This window comes from Gossypium hirsutum, chromosome A02 (assembly GCF_007990345.1).
Source record: "Gossypium hirsutum isolate 1008001.06 chromosome A02, Gossypium_hirsutum_v2.1, whole genome shotgun sequence".
Classification (NCBI taxonomy): domain Eukaryota; kingdom Viridiplantae; phylum Streptophyta; class Magnoliopsida; order Malvales; family Malvaceae; genus Gossypium; species Gossypium hirsutum.
Window position 1 is genome coordinate 30,462,656 of NC_053425.1, and position 6,004 is coordinate 30,468,659.

A 6,004-nucleotide genomic window follows, 5' to 3' on the forward strand; every position below is an offset into this window, starting at 1 on the left:
TTAAGAACGCTCAATTTTTATTACTTTAGCCATTTATTTTTCTTGCAAGTTAATTCTATTTTTTATTATTATTTATTAGTTTACTTTTTCTTTCTCTTGGCAGGTTTTTATAGTTTATGACTAGAAGAAACTCGTTAGGACCACTACTTTTTGACGAAGAAATTGATCGCACAGTTCGCAGAAACCAAAGAGAAATAAGGCGAAGCTTAAGATATACAGAGAATGAGCAAGAGGACGATATTCAAACCCCAACCGAGGAGATGGCTGACAACCAAGACAATCAGCTACCTCCTGCGATACCTGTTGAACTAGGAAATCAAAATCCTACTCCTCGTACTATGTATGATTATGCTAAACCTACTTTAACAGGAACTGAGTCAAGTATCGTTAGGCCTGCTATTGCTGCAAATAATTTTGAACTAAAACCTAACACTATTCAAATGATACAGCAATTTGTTCAGTTTGATGGTTTGCAGGATGAGGATCCGAACACTCACTTGGCAAATTTCCTGGAATTCTGTGATACATTTAAAATTAATGGCATTTTTGACGATGCCATTCGTCTTCAGTTATACCCTTTTTCATTGAGGAACAAAGCTAAATAGTGGTTGAACTCGTTACCACGAGGGTCAATTACTACTTGGGAACAAATGACCGAAATTTTTTTATTAAAATATTTTTCGCCGACTAAAACAGCCAAATTACGTAATGATATCTCTTTGTTTGTGCAGATGGACTTAGAAACTCTTTATGATGCATGGGAGAGATACAAGGACCTACTGCGAAGGTGTCCTCACCATGGATTACTCTATAGTTGCAAGTTCAAACATTCTATAATGGTGTGAACCCCTCGACAAGGCAAATGATTGATGTAGCAGCCGGGGGAACCATCAACAAAAAAACACCTGAAGAGGCTTACGAATTTATTGAAGAGATGTCATTGAATAACTATCAGTGGCAAGTCATAAGGACTAAGCCAACTAAAATAGTAGGTGTTTATAATATCAATTCAGTTACTATGCTGTCAAACCAGGTAGAACTTCTAAATAAAAAGATTGATGGTTTACTTGGTTCTACTCAGGTACATCCAGTAATGAGGTACAAGATGAATGGAGGAGGAGCATGCACGGAGTATCAACCCTTCAACCCTAGCATCAAGAAGGAACAAATCCAATATATGGGTAACAATAACTCTAGATCCCAAAATAACCCATATGGTAACACTTATAATGCAGGTTGGATGAACCATCCCAATTTCTCGTGGGGCGGTCAAGGAAATCAAAGACCACAACATCTTCCGGGTTTTCAACAACCACCCTATCAACAGGAAAAGAAATCAAACCTTGAAGAGATGCTGTCTAAATTAATCTTGGTGTCAGAAACCCATTTCCAGAACACCGAGACAATACTTAAAAATCAACAAGCGTCGATCCAAGGGCTCAAAACCTAGATAGGCCAGCTTTCCAAACTAATCTACGAACGACCACAAGGTAGCTTGCCAAGTAATACTGAACCCAACCTAAGGGAACAACTCAACGCGATTAATGTTCAAGATGAAGAAGGATTCGTTGAGCCTGAGCCAGAACCGAGGCAAGAAACTGCGGTGAGCAGAGGTCAAGGTGAGGTAGGTCATAATAAAAACAAATCAGTGAATGTCGAATATAAACCTCGTGTGCCATACCCCAACGCGACAAGGAAAGGTTGCTCAGATGAACAATTTAGTAAATTCCTTAAACTCTTAAAAAAATTACATATTAACATACCGTTTATTGAAGGTCTATCGCAGATGCCAAACGCAATGAAATTTTTAAAGGAGCTTTTAGCAAATAAGCGGAATTTGGATGAGGCATCGCATGTGGAGCTAAACGCAGTTTGTTAAGCTATTCTAAAGAATAAACTACCCAACAAACTAAAAGATCCAGGGAGTTTTATGATTCCTTGCTTAATTGGTAGTTTAGATATTAATAATGCATTAGCTGATTTAGGGGCTATTATTAACGTCATGCCCTACAAAATGTTCAATTAAATAGGCCTTGGGAAACCCAAACAGACTAGGATGAGCATTCAATTAGTAGATAAAACTATAAGATTTCCTAGGGGTAGTATTGAAGATGTGCTAGTTAAAATCGATAAATTTATATTTCTCGTTGACTTCATTGTTCTAGACATAGAGGAGGATAGCAACACTCCTTTGATTTTAGGACGGCCCTTTTTAGCAACTGCTAAAATGATTATTGATGTTGGCATAGGTGAGCTCACACTCCGTGTGGGAGACGAAACAATCACCCTTCGAGCTCGCAATTCTGGCAACACATCAGAAATTGAAGGTGATCGTCTAAACCATTCTACTAAAACTGACAATATGGTGCAACCTACTTTGCAGGAAATGGGTCTGAAGGAAGTACAAGAGCCATCCTCAAGCAGTAGCAGAGGACCTATTCATGAAGATCAAAGGCTACAAATCGAGGAGCTAGATGAATGACGGATGCATAAACCGAGAACACACGATAAACCAAAACTACGCCAGAACGAGCTCAATACCTTCCCAAATCAACTTAAGGTTGGAGATAAAATATTATTAGATGCTGCAGATCTTCACATTGTCACTACCGAACCGAATGAAGAAATCCCTCTTATGGAACTTAGCATTTTCCCATTTGGTACAGTCGAGGTAAGTCATCCCAAGTTTGACTATTTTAAGGTAAACAACACCCGTCTAAAACCTTATTTTGATGAGAATGATAGCAGGAATGAGGAGTATAAAATCATTCGAACCACCATGACCATTCAATGGAGAGGTAAGTCGAGCTTAGACTATAAATAAGCGCTTCTCGAGAGGCAACCCAAGCACTAACTGTATCAACTTCTTTAAATTTTAGTGTTTAACACCTAACTTATTAACAGAGCTCTTGAATACAGGTTTCCCACACAGACACGACCTATCCCACGGGCGTGCCTTAGGCCGTGTGCAAACAGGGCAAAGATTTTTCCCAGCACGATCTACAATAAATCGCCACAGCTGTGCGACATGACCGTGGGTGAACCTGCCAAAACAACACGGGCGTGCGACACGCCCGTGCATTGAAACCGTGGCCAAACCTGTCAAATTAACACGAGCGTGCGACACGCCCGTGTCAAGCAAACATGGTCGAACCTATTAAATTACCATGGGCGTGGGACTACATACACGGGCGTGGGAGAAGCGAACAACGCCAGATACGGCCGTGAGCACGAACACGCCCAAGGAACATGGGTGTGGGACAATTGTCAGACGCGCCCAAATTCAAAATTCGTGAATCACACGGGGCTGAAATTAGGGAACATGGGCATGTTACCTGGCCGTGTGCCCCAAAATCCATAAATATGCTGCACTATTCATTATTTTCTTTACCCAAAAAACCCTAACCCTAGCCGCTGTAAGTCCACAAGCCCTCCCTGCCACGCCCGTGCGCCGCTTCACAGCACGAGGACCCACCGTCTCAGCTACTACCACCCTCTCGTCCAGTTCATGCAGCGACTTCATAAGCTGACATTTTTGAGCGCCTCACTCGATTCGAGCAGCAATGTTTTCAATGGTTTCACAACATTGATGCTACTCTACAACAGATCTATCAGCACCTCCACATCTCATCGCCACCCCACCTCGCGAACCATCTAGCGATAAAGATGTTTAAAAACTTTTATTTATTATTTTATGTTTTTACTTTTATTTTATTTTAAGACTACTTTTTATTTTTATTTCATCTTATTTTTATTAGGATTTATAATTTTTATTTAAAAATTTTGAATTCCAGCTATTTCCTACCAAGTAATCATTCTTCCTTATATACTTTCTAAAAGAGTTCCTGATGCTATCACAGTTATAAAAAGCTCCAAAGCTCACTATTACTCAGGGACTCGAAACTCCACTGGGAAAGGTTCTCCACCACTGCCATGTCCTGCTCGACCATGACCATAACCAATTTCAGATATAATATTCTTTTGGCACAGGACTTATAACTAATGAACCTCTACCACCGTCGGAGTATCCTCCTCCACCCTCACGTCAATTATTCTTCGATACTCCAGTTCAAGGAAATTCATTCATCACTTAGGAAGTTTCACTTCTCTCCCTATTTTATTTTGACATTCTTTCTATAAATCTATCTTTGTACATTGAGGGCAATGTACATCTTAAGTGTGGGCGTGTATTCATTTCATTATCAGAAAAATCCTTGAATGACTGCCTTGTTCTCTTGAAAAGCTCTCATATCATATTTAGGATAAATTTTAATTTATTTATGATTTTGATTGATATATCTTGAATTAAAACATAGGCATTTATGCATTGATTGTTTAAACTTTAAGACATTAGAGAATCAAGCATGATAAGTTGATTTTTAAAAATTTACAATTTTAGGTTGTTTCCCCAAAGTTTAGGTATTAGTTTGAGTTGGAATTCACAAGTTTTAAACATCAAAAAGCCATAATTCTGGTGAGATTTTTGAACCTTTTGAGCATCTATTAATTCTTTCATGCTCACTTTTATTATTGCTTTGTGTGCGTCAGTATTGAACTGTTATTCTAGAACTTGCTTGATTATGCATGTCAAGACCACACTGTTTGATTTGATATGTCAAAATGATTAAGGTACTTAGGATTAACCCACTCATGCCATGAAAAGCCTACCTCTACGATTAACCCCTAGTGAACCCCTTTGAGCCTAACAAGCCATTTCTTGTATTACCCTTAATATTAACCCTTAACCCATTATTGTTGAAATCCCCTAAATTAAATTTGGTCCCTATTTTTGTCGAGATTTGAATCGAAATAGTTGCTCAGCTATGTCTTGTTCTTAATAGTTAGTCTATGTTATTTGACTTGTTCTTAAAAAAAACTGTGTATACACATTAGTAGTAATCTTTTGTTTTTGAGCTTAAATATTTAAATTCCATATTCTGAGAAGAAGCTCTGTTGTATGCAAGTGATGATGCTCTGTTGTATGCAAGTGATGATTAAATCTTTTTCTAGTTAAGTGATTTTCCAATTCAATCTTGATTCTAACCGTTTCTTTCAGCTTATGACCACATCCCCTAACCGAAGCCACGTTACAACCCTCTAAAGACCTTTTGATTGATGTATCATCTCAATTTATAGTGGTGGAGATGTGATTTTCATGCAAGCCTATAGTAATAACTTTTCATATTGACTGATGAGTGCTACTTTCATTGTCCTTAAACACTTTGAGTGATTTGAGTGAATCTTTAGTGAGGATGTTAAACTCCGTGAGATTTCGAATCGAGGTAACCACTCAAATAAGGGGAGATGCCTAAGTTTTGCATGATTAAATACTCAACTTAGAATGTTTGAAGCTCTAATGTTCTTTTAGTTGAATTCTCAATGTACAACTACTCATGAATTAGTTTGAGATATTTTCGATAGAGATAATATAAGTTAAGAAGAATTTATTTTGATTATGAGTTGAGAATTTTTCTTGAGGACAAACAAATACTTAAGTGTGGGGGTATTTGATAAACTGTAATTTATACATATTTTTACCCCATGCTTAACACATTTTATGGATGATTTTTCCTTAGAATTGGTGAATTTGACGCTGCTAATACCTTAATTTCATGTTTTATACTTAGGAGAGCATATGAGAGTAAAAGGAACGAGAAATGGGCCAAAAATAGAGAAAATGGGCCAAAGTACGAAATCAACACGACTTGGACTTCCTCACACGGGCAGACCACACGGTCGTGTCAAATTGGTAGGATCGAAGCACGACTCACACGGGTAGAACACACGGCCGTGCCATTCTAAGGTAGAACACACGCCCGTACCATTCTAACAGGTTCGAGCACAGCCTGAAGTAATCGCACACGGGCGTGTCCCTGCTGAGCCCAAGTTGAGTCCAATTCGGAAAAGGCTAATTTCGAGGGTTCTTAGGCATTCCAAAGCCTATAAATACACCCTAGAGGAGGAAGAAAGACACACACAGAGAGAAGGAGGTAGGGAATTGCTC

General features: G+C 38.6%; 1 non-coding gene across 1 annotated transcript; it reads right to left on the reverse strand.

The window, feature by feature from the left end:
- Positions 1 to 699: 699 nt before the first annotated feature.
- LOC121217305 (small nucleolar RNA R71) lies at positions 700 to 805 on the reverse strand. The gene has a single exon (XR_005913386.1). It is a non-coding gene; the product is annotated as a small nucleolar RNA R71 (small nucleolar RNA).
- Positions 806 to 6,004: the final 5,199 nt, after the last annotated feature.